Source organism: Haliotis asinina, chromosome 9 (genome assembly GCF_037392515.1).
Source record: "Haliotis asinina isolate JCU_RB_2024 chromosome 9, JCU_Hal_asi_v2, whole genome shotgun sequence".
NCBI lineage: Eukaryota > Metazoa > Mollusca > Gastropoda > Lepetellida > Haliotidae > Haliotis > Haliotis asinina.
The window spans coordinates 24,863,108-24,886,648 of record NC_090288.1 but is presented as its reverse complement, the minus strand read 5'-3'; positions in this window follow the sequence as shown (position 1 = coordinate 24,886,648).

Here is a 23,541-nt window from a genome sequence, read left to right as displayed (position 1 = left end):
ATATTTATACCAAATTTGCTCTTTGGACAAATGTTACTTCTCATATAGATGTAGTTTACCATTTTTAACGTGGCAGAAATGCTAAAGACTTGAGCAATGTCGTATGGAGTACAGAACCCCTTTTTACGGTACTCAAGCCTAGGGACGTGTGAACATGCATGTAGTTTTAATATGGTGAATGTGGTACGCACGAGGCGCACAACCGTGAATGCGACGCCCTACAGATTACTTCGTCGTTCCCCAACTATACTCCTCGTATTGGGCAACACTGCACGCGTGAGTGAACGAGGTATTACGGAACTTTAAACCAAATAAAGCAACAGGTAGTGACAGACATGGTAAGCATTATACTACAGTACACACCCCACCAGACACTTTGACTGACAAGAGCTCGAATTTATTTCCCATTTCTTAAACATCTTCATTTTGACCGTTTCTTTGATGTTATCCAACTGAGTCCAAATCTATATCAATACCTGCTTTCAGTCAAGGAAATGTAGCCATGAAAAGTGGTTGCTACCTGTAGAGAGCGTCCCGAATCATCTCCGGTACAAGATGTATAACCAGCGAACTCATTTAGGACGCATCCTATATTACCTACACATATTCCCGTATTATATGCATGAATATTGCAACGAATCATCATTGCGAATTTTCTACACTCGATATGAATAAACATGTAGGTGGATGCCTTTTTAAGTCATTTAAGGATCGAAAAGGAAAACCGGGTGATCCAAAACCACTTGCCACATTTGATTTGACAACGTTGTTAAATACTTTTATCTATGGTCTTACCGAGTGCCCAGAAGAAAAAGGGAAAGAACCTTTGGCATGAATGTCCAGTCCAGTATGTCGAAAGCTTTTTCAAAATCTGTTAGAAGTAATTATCTGGGTACCTGATCTTAGACCTGGAGAGATAGATCTCCCCGTTGTTACATGATAAACAAAAACACCCTTCCTGCATGGTCTTGATATCTGTATGACGCACAGACTAATTACCTTGTGATATAGTTAAAGGTCACATGCAACCAAAAAACCAAACATAATTAAAACACATTTATCACTTATTCATGACATATAATATACATTGCTGCTATTTAAAAAAACCAAATAAACAAAATTATAAGCGTACAATCGCGATTCAAAAGTGCAATATTTTGTACTTGGGCTTACTTCCACCGAAACGAAGCTCTCGGGAGCCCGAACCCAGTCATAGCGGGTGGATATGCACTCAAGTGTAACGACGGCTTTTGATTGGCTGTTTCATTTGCTGATATGCTGAGGGTTCATTGTGTGTACAGAAAGATGATCTGTTTGATGGGCATTTTAGAAGTATAGCCAGTGACAAGAAAGTAAGATTCTTTATGGATAACAACTTCTTTTTGTGTACTTGATGTTTCGTTTCAGTATGGATTCATATACTGTTGTCAAACAAAATCATATACACGAAAAGAAGTCGTTATCCATGAAGAATGTATATAGAGATGTTGGGTTTGGAAAAACGTATTGTGTTATGAAAGAGGTGACTCTGAGAATCTAAATGCTATGTTTAATGAGACAAATTGGTATAACATGTTAATGAAGCCTGTGCACAATTTTGTAAGCATCTCAGCCGTTTTAAATCAGTGTGTATTCCTTCTAAAATGGTCACCATTCGACCAACTGATAAACCTTGGTTCAGAGCTTCTGAGGGAATTTAGAAAAAGAAACAGAATGAGATAAAGGCCCATAAGACAAACCGTCTAGTAGATATTTTGGCTTGTAAGAAGCAAAGAAATAAGGTTATAATATGATGTGTTATGCAAATGATTCTTTTTACGTCAATCTCACAAACGAATTTTTACTTGATTTATATTCCACTTATAACAATTCCTACTGGAAATTATTTCGGTTCTTGATGAAAGTTTCAGGATCAGTCATTTGTCCTTGAGACATTATGATGCAGATGAACATCCAACGTTATTCACCGATGTGTAGAAAGCAGCGATCGGTATTTTCAGTCTATCTAGTATTGATGAAGAAAACACAGATATGCCATTCTCTGACAAACGCACTCATTCTATTTTGGATAATGCAATAATTGATGTAAATGAAGTGTCCGATATAATCAAATGTTTACATCTCAAAAAAGCTTCCGGACCTGACGGAATTAGTCATAAATTTCTTAAAAAGGTAGCACATTAAATAAGTGTCCCATTATGCATGTTATTTAATCAGCCATTAAGGTGTGATATATATCCAAGTATGTGGAGAGAAGAAAATAATGCCCTTATTTAAAAAGGGTGACCGCTCAATATCTTCTAATTATAGACCTATATCTTTCAAGGTATTTGACAGAGTGATGTTTAAAGATCACATATATTCTAGGGGGTGCAATGCATAAATGTCTCAATGACATCGTTATTAGTGAAACCCCGTCATTAAAACTACCCATTTCGATCTTTAATTACCTTATATCGACCTTTCTGACAACAGTGCACAATTTTCAGCCGCAAACGAAATTTCAACCAATCAGAGCGGCGCGTCTCCGTGACGTAATAGTAGGTATAGATGTGAGGGTCTATGCAGAATTCATCTACATTTCAGGGGGTAAACTATTTCGTTTACAGAGTTACAACTCTTGTTTTCATAGACGACTCTGTCAAAATCGCTTGGTGTCACTTGGTTGTAATCCGTGTTAGGTGGTATAAACATACACGTTATTTGTCATCATTCACTTGATGCTCAGTTAATGAATTTATAACAGGTATAATTAGTGGTAACGCCACTTAGATTACCCGACAAAGGTCTCCATTTGGCATTTCATGTGTCTGGATCGATCAAAGGATTAACCGATAACACGCTGATTTATTAATTAGTTGTATGCGGATTTAAATGCGGATTTGTCAAAAGGTAGTGTTTATGTATGTACATTTACTAATCTATACTGAATACACTCTGTCGTGTTTCTGTCTGTGTAAAAACAACGCCCTTCTTTCAAAGGATTAACCGCCAAGACATTGATTGTTCATTATTGGCTAACTAAATTACTTTTGTAAAAAATGACGGACATTAAGACAAGTTGCCAGGTGTGATGTCTCGGGGTAACCAATGAGACTACAACAGTGTGAAATACCTGAAACGAAATATCACTTTTTCATATGTTAGACTGTTGTGCCTACATACTGGTGAATGAACATTTCAAACCAAGTAAATTTAGCAAGTGAAGAAATTTATCGAGCAGTATTTTCACTTCGACACCGAGCTCGCTTAGGTTATGTTACAGGTTCTGTCATGCAAACTCCTTTTTGGTAATGATTCAAATACATATTTAACTACTAGTAGAAAGTAGTTTTGATTTTCTAACTTGATGAAAACAAACCATAATCTCATTAATTCAAATGGATTTCAAAAATGGTGGCGCCCTGTCTGAAGATGAATGCTATTTAAGTTTGTTTTCACCGTCTTACAAAAGCAAAATTACTTGCCTACTGGTAGTAAAATATGTATTTTATTGATGGACAATAGGATTTTGCATGCCATTACTTATAACATAACATTTTCACTCTTGGAAGTGAGGTGGAGGTCAATATACTATGTCACATCGACCCCCACCTTGCTTCCTTGGAAGAAGTCCTTATGTAACAAGTTGTGTCATGCACACTCCTTTTGGCCATGATTCAAATGCATATTTAACTACTAGTAAAAAGTAGTTTTGATTTTCTAACTTGATGAAAACAAATCATAATCTCAATAATTCTAACGGACTTTAGCCGGTGACTTCATGATTTTAAAAAATGGCGGCGCCCTGTCTGAGGATGAATGCTATTTACGTTTTGGTTCACCGACTTACAAAATCAAAGTTACTTTTCACTGGTAGTAACATATGTATTTCATTGATGGACATTAGGATTTCACATGACATTGCTTATAACATAACAATTTCACCCTTGGAAGCGGTCAATATAAGGGGTCAATATAATATTACTTACGATAACATTGTCGCTTCGACCACAACCTCGTTTCCGAGGAAGAAAGCGTTACATCCATGCAAAATCCTTTTGGTCAGCAATGTGTAATAAGCAGTCTTGATTTTATAAACTCGATGAAACTTGAACTCCATTTTCTATCCTGGAAGCATGGTAAGGGGCGAACCATCCGATTTAGTATATACCACAGGCTTCCACAACGCTCGCTTCGCACACACAAACAACCAATTTAAGTACAAACTACGGGGTCCGGTGGAAATCTGTGCATAGTGACACCATCAGCCGACCCCAAGGAACAATTGACGGCAATACAACAATTCGGCATGTCTTTGGTGACGTCGAGAAATCAGCAAAATGATGAGCTTCCTACACATTTTGTATACTACCAGGGATAGGTGACTCGCTTGCCATTTGTTTGCCATTTACCATTTGAACTGATTAACGTGTGCCTCGTCATGCTCCAACGCACACAGTGACTTGGCTCGTTCCCAGCGCAACTTCAGTTGTGTTTAACAGAACTTCAGCCAGTTTATTGTATCAGTCGCATTTTTAAAATGAATGAATAAATGAATTATAGTAAGAATTAAGAGCAAGTATTATGTGAATGAATGAAACAAATAAAGAATAGAAGAAAGAAGTACATATGTGAATGAATGAAAGAATAAATGATACATTGCGGCCTTCCCTCCCAAAACATGTTAAAGAACGCAAACGTATCAGCTGTCCTTTTAAAAAATCTACTTTGAGACATTTTTGTTCACATTAATAATTAAATCGGATATCTTATTGCATGTAGGGAACGGAATGGACATTAACAAAATGTTAACTGACACTGTCACACTGCCCTCAGAAATAAAGTGTAAAACTGTCACAAAGCGTCCTAAAACACCTTTTCAGTTTTGTCAAAAAATAAGATCCACAAGAAAGAAGTTATGGAACTATAACCCTCAAGCATCAATGGCGAATCAGATCAGATCGGCGATATGTCATATTTTTCACACACCTCAAATACACCCTAACCTTTTGTTTTAGATTAGGAAACTATCACTACTACTTGCAAACACATTTCACCCCTCATATGAATTAAAGGTGTAAGTGAAAGATGTATTGAGGAAGTAACTAGGAATACTCAAACAACGGCGTATAGCATTTTAATGGCGGATCAGAACAGATCGGAGATATGTCATATTTTTCACACACCTCAAATACACCCTAACATTCATTCTTAGATTATGAAACTATCACTGTTACTTGCAAACACATTTCACCTGATAGTATATTCCCCTCATATGAATTACAGGTGTATGTGAAAGATGTGTTTGAAGAAATAACTAGAAACACTCAAACAACGGCGTGTAGCATTTCAAAGACAGATCGGCGAAATATATTTTTCACACACCTCAGTTACACCCTAATAATTTTTAAGTCATAACACTGTCACTATTACTTGCAAATACCTTTAAACTAAAGGTATGTTTAACTTCTAAAAATCAAACGAATGTGTGAAGAAGCACAATTTAGTCTATCTTCGCGGTGAATCGAGAATGGAAGCCAGTGAGCTATAACATACCGACTTGAAACTTAAAGGTCACATGCAACGTAAAACACAATTTTGCAGATTCTGATACCTTTCGGTTTGCACTTACCGAAACAAATAATAAAAAATGACAATTCAACCTATAAAGTTGAAAAAAACGCGATGAAAAAAAAGCAAGCGAAATCGGAGTTCAAACGTTTCACTAAATTCACCCAGCGCTGGGGGGAAAACTGGTTTCAATAGCTGTGCTGCGCTGCGTCCATAACGCATGCGCAGTGAATAGGTTCGCGGAGCTTGAAACAGTATGCATGCCCAGCGTCTGAGGTCGTGAGCAGTTGTCTAATCTTGGTTGTGTACACAAACAAGTACATAATCTACTCGTTACGTAAAAAACCTTGTTGATTGTGGTAAGCAGTCTCTGTCACAGAGAAAGCTCAATGTCTGGTTTATTCACACCTATATGTCTGCCTGCCTGTCTGCTAAAGACAACATTCAGTACACAGCTTCAATCATTGACCACGTGCAATTTGAACTTAACACCTATCAGACTATACGACATAAAGAAAATAAGATGATTTATGACTCGTGCACCCGAGTCCCGTCTCTGCCACATTATGTAACTAGGCACGAGTGATACACATGACATGTTTTTATGTCTGTGGGTTGCAAACAAACTACATTCATTTTTTTCGGATGACTGGATCTGACGGAAATTGGTGCAAACTCTTGTCAGTTTCAAGTCCTGCTTTGTACTTGGACGAACGGCAGTTTCCAGTTCACCATCTCTGCTGAGATAATTTTTGAATCGCGATTGTACGCTTATAATTTTGTTTATTTGTTTTTTTAAAAGCAGCAATGTACGAGGGTTGGCTGAAAAGTTCTCAGCCTGAGTGGTTTTTCCCCACCAGGTAGAGACAGGTGTTTGCCACCAATGAGGACAATCATTTAGTGAATCATAGACACAAGAACTACAAACGTACTAATAGATTTATCTCAACTACAGCTCTTTTGGTAAACCTACCCTCTGAAATCATCAGAAATGGACAGGGCAGTCATCAAGTACTTGCAAAAGAAAGGGATGTCCCCAACACAGATACCAGCTGACATGGTCTCCACTCTAGGGGATGATGCTCCTTCATTTTCCACAGTAAAGAAGTGGCCTGCAGAATTTAAGCGTGGCAGACAAAGCCTTGATGATGACCCACGCTGAGGAATTCCTTCAACAGCAACCACTCCAGAAAACATCACGCGAGTGCTCGATATGTTGATGGATGATCGACGATTGACTACTCGACATATTGCTAGTGTAGTGGGCATCTCTCATGAGAGGGTTGAGCATATTATCACCAACGAATTCGGAATGACTAAAGTTTCTGCAAGATGGGTGCCAAAGCTCTTGACAGCAGAACTGAAACGTGTCAGGTTCCAGACGTCCCTTGACAATTTGCGTCGTTTTGAAGCAGATCCCGATGATTTTGTGGCACGATTTGTAACCATGGATGAGACCTGGATACATCACTTTCAACCAGAAACAAAACTACAGTCAAAACAGTGGAAGCATCCTGATTCACCAGCTGCGAAGAAAGCCAAGTCTGTTCCTTCAGCTGGAAAGGTGATGGCATCAGTCTTTTGGGATTCCAGGGGTATTGTGCTCATTGATTACCTTGAAAAAGGTCAAACTATCAACGGCAGATACTATGCTGATCTACTGAACCAGTTGCGAGAAGCAATCAAAGCCAAACGACGAGGGATGATCGCTAAAGGTGTCCTCTTCCACCAAGACAATGCGCCTGTTCACAAATCGGTGGGGGCCATGTCAACAATCCGCGATTGTGGCTTTGAACTCATTGACCATCCTCCTTATTCATCTGATTTGGCTCCTTCTAACTTCCACCTGTTCCCCAAAATGAAAAAGGAACTCGCCGGTCGCCATTTTGCAAGTAATGATGACGTCATTTCCGCTGTGACTGAGTTTTTTAGGGTAGCTGAAGAAGATTTCTTCCTGACCGGGATTCGGGCCTTGCAGCATCGCTGGCAAAAGTGTGTGAACTTGGAAGTGGACTATGTAGAAAAATAAATTACAAACGTGGACTTAGTAACTTTTTTTCACAGTGAGGCCTAGAACTTTTCAGCCAACCCTCGTATATTATGTGTCATGAATAAGTGATAAATGTGTTTTAATTATGTTTGATTTTTTGGTTGCATGTGACCTTTAACTACAAATCTACTGTCCTAATACGGACACTAATACCAAATATTTGACTTAAACTGAAGTGACAAAATAGTTAACCTGTCCTCTGCATGTAGGATTTCAGTTGTTACAACACCCAGCGAACTTAATTAGCTGTTGAAAATAAACCGGGCTCAATCTTAAATACTACGCTGCCACCATACTGGCTACACTGGTTACGTCCCGAGACATACGTTCAGCGGCTTTTCGAGGAGTTTCTTCTCCTTGTCCAGGAGGAGAATTTCAAAAGGGGCCTAAATAAGATTTCGTAGCCTCCCAAGTACTGATTTTATTTGACACTATTTTCAGTTAGTATGATGTCTTGGGCTCATAAAAAGGCCTGTAATACTTTCAGATTGTGGTATCAGTTTTTTTTCATAGGCCATTTTATGTGATGGGGGTATGTGAGCATTTTCATGACATTTGGTTTGCTGCCCGACAACATCTCAAAGTTAATCATGGATAGTTTTACTACTATCAATCTGATCACTTTCATTTTGACTTTTGTGTATTGGTAAAGGATGTTTAACTGTTTTTTTTACATATTTTCGCTCTAAAAAATAATCAAAGTGGCCGCCCTTTTGCCCGCCATCTTGAATTGTTGTCTGTTGCCTTCTCGGCAGTTACGTTTACATAAACATCAACACCGAGTGTGTCCAATTTATATCCAATGTTGATACTTTTGATGTTTTTGACGCTTGTCTCTCCTAGAGTGACGGCTATGGCACAAAAGAGGTAATTTTGTATGGTCATGTCGTGGTAATATAACGTTTTACAGCTTATTCTTTGAGACAGGGGATTTTATATATGATTAGCGATCCTCCGACTTTTCATGGAAATGTATGGTGGTGATTTATCTATTGAAAGTTTACATTATTCTGGCAACTAGAATCAGTTATTTTTGTTTCCTGTTTACTTCTAGAGTGACAGCACTATAATGTTGCACTACAGCTGGGTGGGGTGGGGGGTGGGGGTGGGGGGGGGCAGGATCCCTCGACATCCGAAAAGGGATAAGCACATGCACATTGTGGTAAGACGGTTTTAGACTGCTGGATGTTGGTGGGAGGTTTTGCCAATACTTCATCTACAAGCATTACTAGATTATTTGGTTCATACATTGCATTAGAAACCTGTCCACAAGATGTAAAGACGTGTTTCGTGAACATTTAGACCCATTTGCTGTGTGAAGCTGCTCATCCCTGGGCTTTATAGACTTTTAGGGGATCAATGTAGAAGAGGAGATTTTCAGTTTCAGGTTCCACCAATGTAATGGTGACCAAAAGTTTGTCTTGGGAGAGTTCCGCTGACTACATATGATATTAATCCTTTTGCTCTGTTCAACATGCACGAAGCTTTGAATTATATCCTTTGAGACAACTCCACTTGCAATGTTCATAAGATACAGACATGACACGTCATTCAATTGGAAGACTGAATGGATTTTCCCATCAATCCTGATTAGCACATTGACATTTCTAGAGTTCCTTTTACAATGGCTCATTCAGATGGAACATCAAGAAAAAACATCAAATGTGGTTTGTAAGAGGAACTTCAAACGGGAGTGTTTGGTCCTTCATTGCCTACTAGCAGAGGAGAAAATGCTGGCTGTTCATATAGTTAATGGCATGGCAAAATTGCAAATGTGCAGAAAGGGAACTGCTTCAATATTTGGAGACTTGGCTGATGCATTGAGATAAATTCGGAACAGAACTGACTGCATTAGAGCTGATGCTGTTTGGGACAGGTATGCCAGGCAAGAGTGGGTCGAAGTAGGGGAGCGAATCAAAGGTGATCGTCAACGGCACAAGAAGTCAAGATTGTTGGTAAAAACACACCACTACCAAGACATTGGGACAAATCAGCGGTCCCCTCAACAAGTTTAGTCTTGTCGCACATACGTTCCTCACTGTCCCAAATCATATCTTCATTACACCTGACAGCGTCTTATTAACACACTTCGGAAACAGGTCAAAACACTTCAGTGTAATATCAGACAATGTCAGAGAATGTTCCAGATCGTATACGCATACAATGCTGCCATCAAATCCCAACGTCTATTATAGCTGAGTGAGTGAGTGAAACGTTTTGACAATTAGTGTAGGTTCAATCCCCCCAAATGTTAGTTTGAAAGCCATTCTCAGGGATTCTCACGTTTAGTGAATTCCTACATTATTATGTCCTCATGTTATGCAGTTGATCCAGTCTGCCGAATATGCCCTTCCCCGAAACAAGACATAAGAAAGGTCATTAAAACATCAGAATTTCACAAGAATATCTTTAAATTTTAAGGGAATAAATCGGAATTTGATACAATTATATAAAACATGTATAATTTATATGTTCTATTGTCTTCAACCAGATGTTAATACACAGTGTACGATTATGTAAAACCAGATTTAATCCATAAATGTACAATCTACGATCATTTAGATCTCACGAAAAAGCATATACTTTTGATCTTCATTATCTATGTAATAAGTATCAGTGATATGAAACATTAACCTATTCGTTATCTTTACTGTTAGGAACGTGGATACCATCGTCCTGGGGGCAGAATTGGACCCTGAAGCCCCCCAGAGGCTGCCAAGAAAACATTCCATGGACAGAAGTGGACCAAGGATTCTTCGGAAGGGCGACAGAGGACCAGACAGGCAGGTGTTTCCAACTCTGTTTGGAAGAAAATACATGTATGCCTATTTTTGAATGTTTGCTTAATATACAGTGTACACTGATTCTCTCATAGTATACATCCATTTAGAAGTGAGTGAGTGAGTTTTATGCTGCACTCATCAATATTCCAGCCAAATGATGACGGTCTGTAAGTAATCGAGTCTGGACCCGACAATCCAGTGATCAACAACAAGAGCATCGATCTACGCAATTCGGAACCGATGACATGTGTCAACCAAGTCAGCGAGCCTGAACACCCGATCCCGTTAGTCGCCTCTTACGACCAGCATTGTCACAGCCATTTAGGTATAGATGGGAAAGGTTGCTACTGGTGTCTGCATGTAAATGGAGTGGTAGTGTAGCCTAGTTTTCAAGTGATGGCACGCCACGTTTAGTGCCAGTGTTCGAGTTCTCACTTAAATACTATGGCTCATGCCCACTTCTGATGCCCGTCGTTGGAATATTGCCAAAGCGGCATAAAACCACACTTACTTGCTGTTGTTAAACCAATCTACATACGCGATAAATGTGATTCCTGATGCTTATGCATGAATAATTTCTTTCAGACACTGGAACCCTGGCACATTCTGGATTTGATGCTGTGTCCCTCTAAACCCTTCCACCTGGACTTTAGTACACTGGCTTTCCGAGGTACCGATGGGATGAGCTTTTGTCTCATGGTGGCTCCATAGTACGTCCGCTCTCCGCGTAGCCCCTCGCTGACTGTACATGGAGTAGGTTCGGTGTTAGGGCTTGATTGTACAGTCAGGATAGTTGTTACAGCAACCCAGCTATTTTAGGAGTGGCACACTCTGTGGCCCCAGTCTTTTCAGCATCCCCAGTAGGCCCAATGCTGACTGCACTTGACTGGTAGATTTAGGTGGTAGTGTAGATAGGGCCCCCTTCGTGCATGCCCTGTACGATGCTATCTATAGATGGCATAACTTAATGTTACCCACCATTCCGTCCTTCAGCAGGTAGCACCAGACAAAGCAAGTCCCGAATGGTCACTTTGAGAGTCAGTGTACTGGCCGACTGCTGGTAAAGTATTTCAATATTTCAATTCAATATTTAGATTAAATTTTGTTTTCACGCCCCGACATATTTGCTTTGCATTTAAATCTATGGGGATCGTCGAATAACCGAATGGTTAAACCATTCGCTCATGACGCTCCAAACAACCCCAATTCGATTTCCCATATGGGAATGATGTGTGAAGCACATATTTGTTGTTGGTCACCGTGAAATCGCTGGTATACTGGTAAAAAGCCGTGTAAAAAGTACACTCACGCAGTCATAATCTGTGTGGGAAGCAAGAATTATGGAGAATGTTCATTGCCATTTTTAGTAGAACCGTCGTTTTCGCATGCAACTGTTTCTTTCAAACACTCTTTTGAAGAAAACATAAAATGCAATGCAACGTCATTTACCATGACGTCTACTGCAAAATTACAACTTGAGTTTCATGTTTGAGATTTTTTCACGTGTAGGCATATAACTTTCATTTATAGACACAGTAAGTACCAATGATGTAAAATATATTCATTTTACTATTAGGAGCAGGAATACCATTGTCCAGGGGGCGGAAATGGACCCTGAAGTCTCCCGGAGGCAGGACGACTGCCAAGAAGACATTCCATGGACAGAAGTGGATCAAGGATTCTTTTAGAGCAGGATGTGGATGTAGATGTTTTCCTGTTCATACATTTTGTGACAATGTACTATGCGTGTCTACTACTGTAAACCCTCCAGTAGAATAGGTACCGTTGCATACGTTGAGTGTGTTTTTTTCTCAAAAAAGTTTTTTTTTTATCTCTGGATTTACGTGTCGGGCTTCGGTTACCTTTTACCTTGTTCAAACCTCAAATTTGAACAAGGTCAGTTTAGACACACATTCTGCAGTAACAATTTTGGTGTTTGTGTTCAAGGATTTGGTACTGTTCTGTGTTGGGAATGATGACATTAAAATACGTTATCCACACACAGTTGTACTTGTTTGTTTTGTTGTTTTGTTTTTGAAAGTTGAATAGGAGTGCTTGTTTTGCCATACACTGCCATACACTGCCATACACTGCTAAACACTGCCACCACAGAAACACATCAAGAAACAAGTCCAACATCAGTACACGGGCGTAGTATAATATCTACAAACCAGAACAATACAAAAGCCTATCAACATTACCAGATCACATTGCACAGACTTTTAGTTCAACGTATGTAGCAAACAATCCAGTGATGTCTGTAGATGAGACATTAAATGAAAAGCTCCCACTAACAGTCTAGAATATCATTTTGAGCAAGTAAACTACCAATTGCATGTTTGGAAACAGTATCTGCAGCCAATCACTTGGTTCGAGCATTTGTGATGGTCAGCTTATCCTTTTTCTGGTGTTCTGATGTCGACAGATTCTGCTCCCCGTGGATTAGTTGAATTGACATAGAGTAAATGCAGTAAAGTCAGTATGCCAGCAGAGAGGTCTGTGTCAATGCAGATGAACTGATTTATTGTGCACAGAGACCTGTCTTTTTGTATGGCAGGTGATTGTTGCCCGAACAGCTTTGGCTTGTAGATGACTCCAATTCTGACATGATGTTACAAATGATATGAAAGAGAAGACTTAATTGTAAGGTTCTGAATGTATCAAAAGTGATTAAGAGTTATGTGACAGACCATTTGAATAGCTACAACAAGAGGTTAGACACAGTTATCGATCGTGAAGCATAGTTTTCTAATACTATGGATAATGTTATTTCATCAAATATTTTAGGAATGTGAGTCTTTTATTACCCGTAACATTGACATTTTTTTCTATACTGTGTTAAACATGTGACACCAAATGAATTGTTTGTTTTACAGATCAGTACAAATTTAGTCCTCTGCTATGTATAAGTAGTAAAACTACAATGGCGGCCACCTTGGCAGCCATTCTGGATAATATGAAATAATTCCAAATAACATACTGCCACTCTAGAAGTGAACAGGAAACAAAAAACAACTGATTCTAGTTACAAGAATAATGTAAACTTTTAATAAATAAATCAACACCACACATTAACATGAAAAGTCGGAGAATCGCTAAAATCCCCTGTCTCAAAGAATAAGCTGTATATTATATAAGCTGAATAAGCATTATATTAACACGACATGACCATACAAAATTACCTCTTTTGTGCCATAGCCGTCACTCTAGAAGAGACAAGTGTCAAAAACATCAAAAGTATCAACATTGGATGTAAATTGGACACACTCGGTGTTAATGTTTATGTAAATTTAACTGCCGAGAAGGCAACAGACATCAATTCAAGATGGCGGGCAAAAGGGCGGCCATTTTGATTATTTTTTAGAGAAAACATATGCAAAAAAGTTAAACATCCTTTACCGATACACAAGAGTCAAAATGAAAGTCATCAGATTGATAGTAGTAAAACTATCCATGATTAACTTTGAGATGTTGTCGGGCAGCAAACCAAATGTCATGAAAATGCTCACATACCCCCATCACATAAAATGGCCTATGAAAAAAAACTGATACCACAATCTGAAAGTATTACAGGCCTTTTCATGAACCCAAGACATCATTCTAACTGAAAATAGTGTCAAATAAAATCAGTACTTGGGAGACTACGACATCAGATTTTTCACCTGCCTCCTCCTGGACTATCCCCCTCTGTATAGGCTACTGATACAACTAACTGAAAATCGTTCCTTCTATGACGTCATTGTAGGGCTCTGGCGACAGAGTTACGTAACCAGTCTGCGGTTTCGTTTGCGGGCAACTTTTAGTAAATGTACATACATAGACACTACCTTTTGACAAATCCGCATTTAAATCCGCATACAACTAATTAATCAATCAGCGTGTTATCGGTTAATCCTTTGATCGATCCAGACACACGAAATGCCAAATGGGGACCTTTGTCGGGTAATCTAAGTGGCGTTACCACTAATTATACCTGTTATAAATTCATTAACTGAGCATCAAGTGAATGATGACAAATAACGTGTATGTTTATACCACCTAACACGGATTACAACTGTGATTTTGACAGAATCGTCTATGAAAACATGTTGTAACTCGGAAACTAGGCAAAAGCAGGGAAAAAAAACCTTAATGACGGCAGATTGTGAGAACATATATCTTCTTTTCCACAACAGTTATCGCTGAATGATGACAAATAACGAAATGTAGATGAATTCTGCATAGGCCCTCATATCTATGATTGGTTGAAATTTCGTTTGCGGCTGAGAATTGTGCACTGTTGTCAAAAAAAGTCGATTTAAGGTAAATAAAGATCGACACGAGCAGTTGTAATGACGGGGCTTCATTTATAACAATGCCAATGAGTGATTTATGAATTTGCAGCCCCGAGAGTATATGTAATCTTTGAAAACCTGAAACGATGTACCACTTTTTCGCATAATCGACTGTTGAAAGACATGTGGATATTATGTGGATATCGGTGGATATATTCCTGAGCAAAGTAATAGCCTGATATTGTTGCTATGATTTTAGTCTGTTTCAAATCTAATATCTGCATTTTGTTTTAATTTATTTGTTGTAGCATTTAGCAGAATCTGTATTACGGACAACATACACTAGGTCGCGCATGGGGCGTGTGTGTGTGATATCTATACATTGTTTTCATATTACAGTCATGTTATAAATTCACTATGAATATAAGCAGACCGTGTGCTTTTTAGTATCATTCAAAATGCTTACAAATATGATAATAAGCTGATTAGTGTTATAAGACAAAATATAAAGACGTACACTGACTTCGTTGTTTTTCAGTCCTAACACTGGCAGATGATTAAACTTCAAAGTGTTTCATTTGTTTTCGTAATAATGAAGTAAAATGACTTCATCTTTGTTGATCAGTCGACATTCTTAAACTATCAATGGCGCATACGGGTGGAGCATCAGAAGTCACGGACTAGTCACGAATTCTGGGATACCATCCGGGTACTCACGGGAGAAAACAATAACAAAAACAACCATTCCACGGAAATTGCTCTGCAATAGTGCTACTTTAAAAAAATTTGCTAATACATGCAACCAAAAAATAATTTAAACACGGTTATCACTTATTTATGCTATGTAAGAAAAAAAACAACAACAAATAAACAAGAATATAAGCGCATACTCGCAAATCAACAGTGCAATATTTTGTGCTTGGGTTTACCACCCTCGAAACGAAGAAGCCGCGATAGTCAGTTCCAGCCGTTTGGTGTGCGCTCAAGTGTAACGAAGTCTTTTCATTGGCCACTGGTTCATTTGCCGATACGCTTAGTCGGCTCTTTGTTTATGGCTTAAAAGCCCGATACATGTGACCTTTAATAAAATGTGACATGTCTGAAATGGCGCTATACACAGCATTGTATGCTGGGTGCTGTGCTTTATACAGCATGATATGTCAGATGTGGCGCATTATATAAGAAAATATGTTGGATGTGATGCAATATACAACAGGAAAGGCCATATATACAATATATGTTGGATATGGTGCTATGTACGACATAACATGTCGGATGATATGCTATATGCGATACTATATGTCGGATATGACACTATATACAATGTATTTCGGATGTTGCGCTATATACGTGAGTGTATGTCGGATATGGCCCCATTTACAATACCCATTTACATATGCAACACTGCATGTTGTGCTAGATAAAACATGATAAGTTGGATGTGACACTACATGCAACACCGTATACATCTTGACAACTGATTACGTTATGTATTTGTATTTGTCATTATGTAACGACCCTTTGATGGAAGACTTTGCTTTCCTGAAAATTAAAAATAAATAAAATTAATATGATTTTGATAACCCGTTCTAAACACCCCTTCGCTATCGATGTCAAAGCAGTTGGGCAATAGTCAATATTTGCTTTTCGGAACAGGAATGATATTTAAAGTTTTCCAGAGAGTGTGGATTACAGCTGAACTAACTGACCATTGAAACATCTTCGGAAATATTACACATAGTTGCTCTCCAAATTTCAAAACAGTACCAGATAAGTTATCGGTAAGTCTCCACTTATTGGAACGTACACCATGGAGATATCGAGGATGATTACCACCTTCACCAGTATTTACTCCTTAAAACTACGCAGGTACTTTCCGATTGCCCAGTTGTCGCAGTTATCAATATTTAGCTTTCCAGATGCTCGCTACGCCGATCTTCAGTCATCAAAGAAACTAACTAACCTTGTTCCTGCAGCCGGAACAGGTGATATGAGTGAATTAACAACATCAGTGTACTTTGTGCTGTGAATAAGCCAGATGGTGTTGCAAGAACGTGTGTACAGAATGGCGAACTTGGTCAGTAGTATTCAGAACGATGTGTGGAAATTATGCCTTCCAAAATCACCAGATTTCTCTTACCTCGATCCTTAGATACCTTCCCAAACCACGATCCTACCACCGACCTTCTGCTGGACATCTTGAAAGCAATGCCGCAACATTCATATATGTACATGAAGAGTTTAAAACGTTTCACACAGAAGAGAAAACTGGAAAGGAGTAATGGATGAACATTATGAAAACAAAATAAAATTAAATTACTGTTCTATGTGATGTGATAAAATGCAAACTTTTGCACGACAAAATTTAGATATATGTTGCTTGATGGCCATAAGTTCTCAGTAACTAAGTTCCTATATGGCAGTCTACCACACCATGATGTCACATAACACAACTCCCGTTTGACCCATAGACCAGAAGGATAGCCACACACCAATTCTATTTCAAAACGTTCACCTCTACATTTTGAAACGTAGAGTCTTTGACCTTTGGTAACTATTACGTAAAGTTATTTAAGTTTATATAGATGCTTATTTTTATCTTAAAATACATAGATCCTACAATATTGTAAGTGTCACAACATTGCATGCTATATGTATGAAATATAGACGCTCGACCGGTGCAGTTTTGCTGTCTGTGTCACTGTTGCTCTCTCATAGCTGAAGCGTAATGACATCGATTTTTACCAACCGTGACAACCGACAAACTAAAGAGACCACACAAACAGTCAGTTTTACCCTGTGCAATATAATTATTCATGATTATGACTCCATTCACGTACACTCATGATGTCATACATATATACTTGCCACTTAGTTCATTGTGTAATACACATGTATCCATGCATGCTTACTTCACGTCCCTCATTAATGTCAAGTACATATGGGTGAAATGGTTGACTGTTACTTATAGATGTGCACAGGCGCCTGTTCGGTGCGAGGGAAATGGTGTTTTTTTTTTAAATATTTGAACGATAAACCTACTAAAAACTAATGTAGCGTTAATGTGCACATAAACGTGATGATATGATTATGTTTGAAGTTCCCTTGTGGGTTCGGCTGAAAGACGTGTACGAAGATACAGTAAAATATTCAGTAACGTCAGTAACCGCTACTTCGTGAAAACTTTGCGCTGTTTGACAACACAGATACCTGTGTTCACTGAATAACGCTTGTCACTGGCTGGAAAGCAAGAATAAATGTGCTGTATCAATCTGGTTACTTACGGGAGAGTCGATGGATATTTGAAGCGATCCTATTACTGTTTTTGTTTGTTTTCATTTTATTTTCTCCTTTGAGCTGTTGAACAGGACATATGCGGACGTACGTAAGTAAATGTATGTAATTAAATGTTAAAATTACCTGTTAAATTAAGTTAAATCTTTACAAAAACGCTATATACACTTAAATGTGCTCTTCCGATATAACTGTAATATACAGATCATCTCCACGTATGTTTCATCATAAAGCACACATATCGGGGTACTATTTTTGACAAGAATTATTTTGACGATTATTAATAAATGCAGATTCCCAACTGAAGCCTGATTTTCGTAAAACCTGAACTCATGTCCGTATGTTAAAAATGGTATAAACACGCATTTCATTGGTAAATTAAAATGCCGTGGTTTGCCAAAGTAAAGTTCATTGCTATGATGCTTTTTCACAGTCTCTTGAAATATGTTACTGACGTTTCCAAAATATGCTGGACATAGACAAACATGAAGCTTCTCGATGCTTCTTTCTGCTTTCGAAAACAAATGTTGAGATCAACCTAGCCTATAGCCGATGCCATCCAGTCAGTATGTCCAGCTTTCTCAAAAGCACCTTTGCGTTATTTCAAACTCTCACCCTGCTGTTGATTACCATTTGTTAAAAAATACTTCACTGTGGGTGATTAATGATTTAATGATTTAATGATTTAGTGAACACTGTCTGACTTTGTAACGGTTCTTGCATTATAATCACCAAGCATTTTAGATATTGTCCAGGTTAATATATAAGTTTCACTGTAGCAATGTTTTAGAATGTTAAACAGTCTGGAGTGAACATATCACTGTTGATGTAATGTGAACTGAATCTGTAATATGTGTTCATCTTTGAATGGTATAACTGTAAATTTATCTAAAACGCCATCTTTAGCACACCGTATAATTCCCCCCGAGCAGGCAATGGAATGAAGTTTTCTTGCAAATACCTCATGATAAGTGTTAAAGTTTGCATGCGGATGTTCACGTTTAGTGAGGGCATTATTGATGTCATTACACACATTCACTTGGAGGAGCACTAAGAAAAGCGTAATAACTACAACATGACCAACACCCGCAGGTGGAGGTGATCGGGGGACAGGTACACACGCTACCATACTCGTCAGTCGTCACTACCTCGCTTGTGAGATAAGAGGCAGACGCGTGGTAGAGGGCGATCTTGCCGCCATCACACCATCGTAATATGCCCATTACCGCACCTGTTGTCAGCGCACATCTGCCTCCCGAGGGTACATATCTATCATAGTGTGGATGTGACTCAAGGGTATGACTTGCAATTGAACTGTAAAATTAATTAAAAAAAATCCCCGTATTACTTTCAGGAAATATCCTTTGCAGTATTCGAGTGAGTGAGTTTAGTTTCACGCCGCTGTCAGCGATATTCTAGCTACATGGCGGCGGTCGGTAAATAATCTGCGAAACTGGAAACTGATGCCATGTGTTAACCAAATCAGCGAGTCTGACCACCCGATCCCGTGAGTCGCCTCTTATGACAGGCACAGTCGCCTTTTTTGCAGTATTCGATGTTTGCGGTATTCCTGGATCACGTGGTATCGTAACGGGAAATACCATGTTTACTAGTGCCACGTGGCTCCGTAACAAGAAGCATAGTTAACACCGTCAGTATCTGGAACGAATCCAGATAATGTTGTTATTCTGTCAGTCCATTCAAACCTTGCCTGAATCGCATCAATAGAAGTTCCAACATTACTATCAGTTGGTGGATTGTGCGAGTGTCGAAAAATATTCACATATTCATTCGCAAACAAATAGGAATGGTAACAATTTCTTGGCAAGATCTCTGCTAACAAACACTGATGTCACTACACTGGACCGAAAGGATCCACTTTTCATCAATGAAATGCCATGTCCGCCCTATCCCCAACAATAGTCTCTTCATTGTGTACATTATGTTGGTGTATTTATTTAGATTTCCCGCTGGTTGTTGATCAGATATACTGCTGCAGTTAATGAAGAAAGCATGACCACAGTGGTTTTAGTTTGGCCGGGAGACACCCTTGTGTGGGTACGATAGATACCCTTCAGTGGGAGCACGAGAGTGCCAAAATTCGTGAGGCCCAGCCCTACCAGTCAACACACCAATATTTACCGTGGTGTCGTATGTTTATATTGTATACATTTTATGTGTCTTCACTCGTCTCTAACCATGTCGTTTCTATGTAGATAAATTGCGTTTACGCCCTGTTAGCTGCTTCGGTGAGAAACATATCTGTGGAATCGATCACACTGGGACGTGATGACTCATCCCTGCTTCCTTATGGAGCGGTGTTGTGATACTGAGCTTGAGAGCTAGAGTGGAATGAATCATGACACAGACTACCAAATCACGAAGAAAACCATCATCATAAAAAGCAGCCATTTAATGGTACACACACAGAAAACCCCAAGAAACATTCGAATTAAAAGGAACTTTGCCTAGATTATGTCAAGGACTTTGCAGCCTATATTTACATAAGAAGTACCTTAGACACAAGCGACAACAGTATATACTTGGAGTGCTTTACACACGCTAAAATGGAATATACAAGGCGTCCTTATTTTATGCACAAGCATGAAAAGGATACAAAAGAAGTACTTTTACACATAAGTGCTGGGTATACTTACACAAAAGTGACAACAGTATACACAGGACGTACGTTTACACAAAAGTGACAACAGTATACACAGGACGTACGTTTACACAAAAGTGACAACAGTATACACAGGACGTACGTTTACACAAAAGTGACAACAGTATACACAGGACGTACGTTTACACAAAAGTGACAACAGTATACACAGGACGTACGTTTACACAAAAGTGACAACATTATACACAGGAAGTACTTTTGCACATAAGTGACAACAGTATACATAAAAGGTACTGATACACACAAAAGACTATAGTACACATAAGAGATACTGGTACACACAAGAGACAATTGTACACATAAAAGGTACTGATACACACAAGAGACAATTGTACACATAAGAGGTACTGGTACACACAAGAGACAATCGCATACACATGTCAGTGTTCTTCAATTGCAAAAATGAATTGTGAACACAAGTATCAAGTGATTCACACTCGATTCAATGACAATTACAACAGAAACTCACAAAACAGATATGTATACAGAAGAAGCAAGAGTATGCGTAGATACCCACGGGTAGACAAGACAATGATCTGAACAGCGTTTGACCGTCTACCATGCGGCGGCCTGGCAGATACTTCACATGAGAACGTTAACAGGTCACGTGATTATCACAACGATTTCCGCATCAAATACATTAATTTAGCTTTACTATGTTTTACTGTATTCACTTTAATTATCATGCATTTCGTTACACCTTCCCGCACAGGGCACGTGGAAAACACCTATATCCAGCATTCTGATTCTAGTGGGCCCAGTTCAGACACAACATAGTCAGACGCAAACACAGACACATTAACCACATCCTAATAAGTTGTTGACAATCTAATGTTTGAACTATTTTAGGATTTCATTATCTTTAACCTTATATAGTCGAGGAGAGTTGGGTGGAACTGAGTTGAAATCTAAACGCACTTCCACATCGTGTGTTTGGTGCATGTAATTTAACTTCTGACTGTCTTAGCAAGACAGAGATGGTGTTGGAGGGGCTACTGTCGTCATACTCGACAGATAAGCCGACTTTGTCTATCGCTGCAATAGCTATTTAAGTCAATCTTGCCATGAAATGTTTAATTCAAACAGAGTTATGTCGTCGTTAAGTTAGTGATACGGGAAAACAGTAATTCCCATGCAAATAAAGGTGACGTGCTCCCTCAGTCTACTGCTGGCTGCGTAAGACATGGTGAGCGGGAAGGACGAACCTTTCTCATCAATAACCACAAGAACAATCATCTAACTACCATTTAATGCCAATTTTTTCAGTGCCCGTCATATTTATGCATTTCCAGTGTATTTAAGTAATGGCACAAACAATTCTCAACGACCATGATCACTTGGCGCTCTTTACTGCCAACGACTGGAGAAGCTATAAAATGCTAATTGCAGGATCGCCAATGGAGCTGCGTGTCACTCTGAGACTATAAACACCATGACTGCGATATAAGACAAAACAAAGACAGACAATTATGGTTCCCGTGGACAATTAACACTCCCTAGACTGGAGTTATAGGGTATTTGTGTTTGGAGAGAGTCGCTTCTTGTCAGATTGCTTATACCGTGCTGCTCACGATGTATACCTGACAGATAGACGGCATGCGATGAAGCATACAGTATAGCGGAAACTATAATCCATACGACGCAAATTAAGGTTGAGGTTAATGTTAAAGAGATGGGACGGGGATGAGTCAGTTGCAAGCAACTGGGACAGTTGACTAGGGTTGGAAGCACAGACCCAGAGTGTGACTGGTTTGTTGCAGCCACCTAGAAGGTTCCTGAGTTGATAGCAAGCCTCGAGGAGTTTCCTCGGGTTGATGTGATAAATCAGGAAACAGACCAATGAGTATCGGTCGGTCACGATATCAGTACCTAGCGGCGATCAGTGCTGCCATCAGCAATGACGTGGCAGCTTAGTACAATAAAAGCCACCGTGACAATGATGAAATGATGCCGACACGTGTACTAACTAAGTCTTGATTAGTTGATTTGTTGTTTTGTAGAATCGATTGTAAGACTAGTCAGTAGAATACCTTTATTTTCGGGATTATTCATACGTTGCTCTGTGTAAACTGCTTGCAAATACGTACTTGTATTATTCTTACATGAAGTAGAGGGAGCGTGGTTCCAGCCCTAATGACACTATAGAGACCGTGTTTACTGCCCGAATGCAGTCGATGCAAACTGCCTAGTATTTTTAAATGTATTACTATTATTATTACTTTCATGGAAACGAAAGGCTTCTGTAACAGCGTATGTATGGCATATACAAATACTTGGACATAATCAGAAATCCAACATCCCATGATGTATAACATAACAGACATAACATATTATATATGGGGTCACATCCGACATATGTTATATAAATTCGCAACATCCGAAATAAGATGTATACAGTGTCATATCTGACATTGCATATGTTGTATACAGTGTTGCATATGGCACCCTATCAGATTTATGTTATTGTATTTGGTGATACATCCGACATATGTTGTACATAATCACCACATCCGAAATATCATGTTATATGAAGTGTTATATCCGATATATCATAAAGTACACACACAGAGCATTAACGTCAGATATGTCATGCTGTATATAACATCATTTATGACATATCACATTGTGTATATCATCATATATGACATACCATACTGTATATTGCATCACATCCAACAAATCTTATTGTATCTTGCATCACATCTGATTTATCATGTTCTCAGTAATGCATACCAGCCAACATATTATGTTGTATATTGTAAACACATCCGGCATATTATGTTGTATTTAGCGTCCCTTATAACATGTCATGTTGTATAGTGCAAAAACATACGATATATAGCGCTGGATACAGCGCCACATCCGACATACTATATTATACCTAGTACCACATCTGACATATGA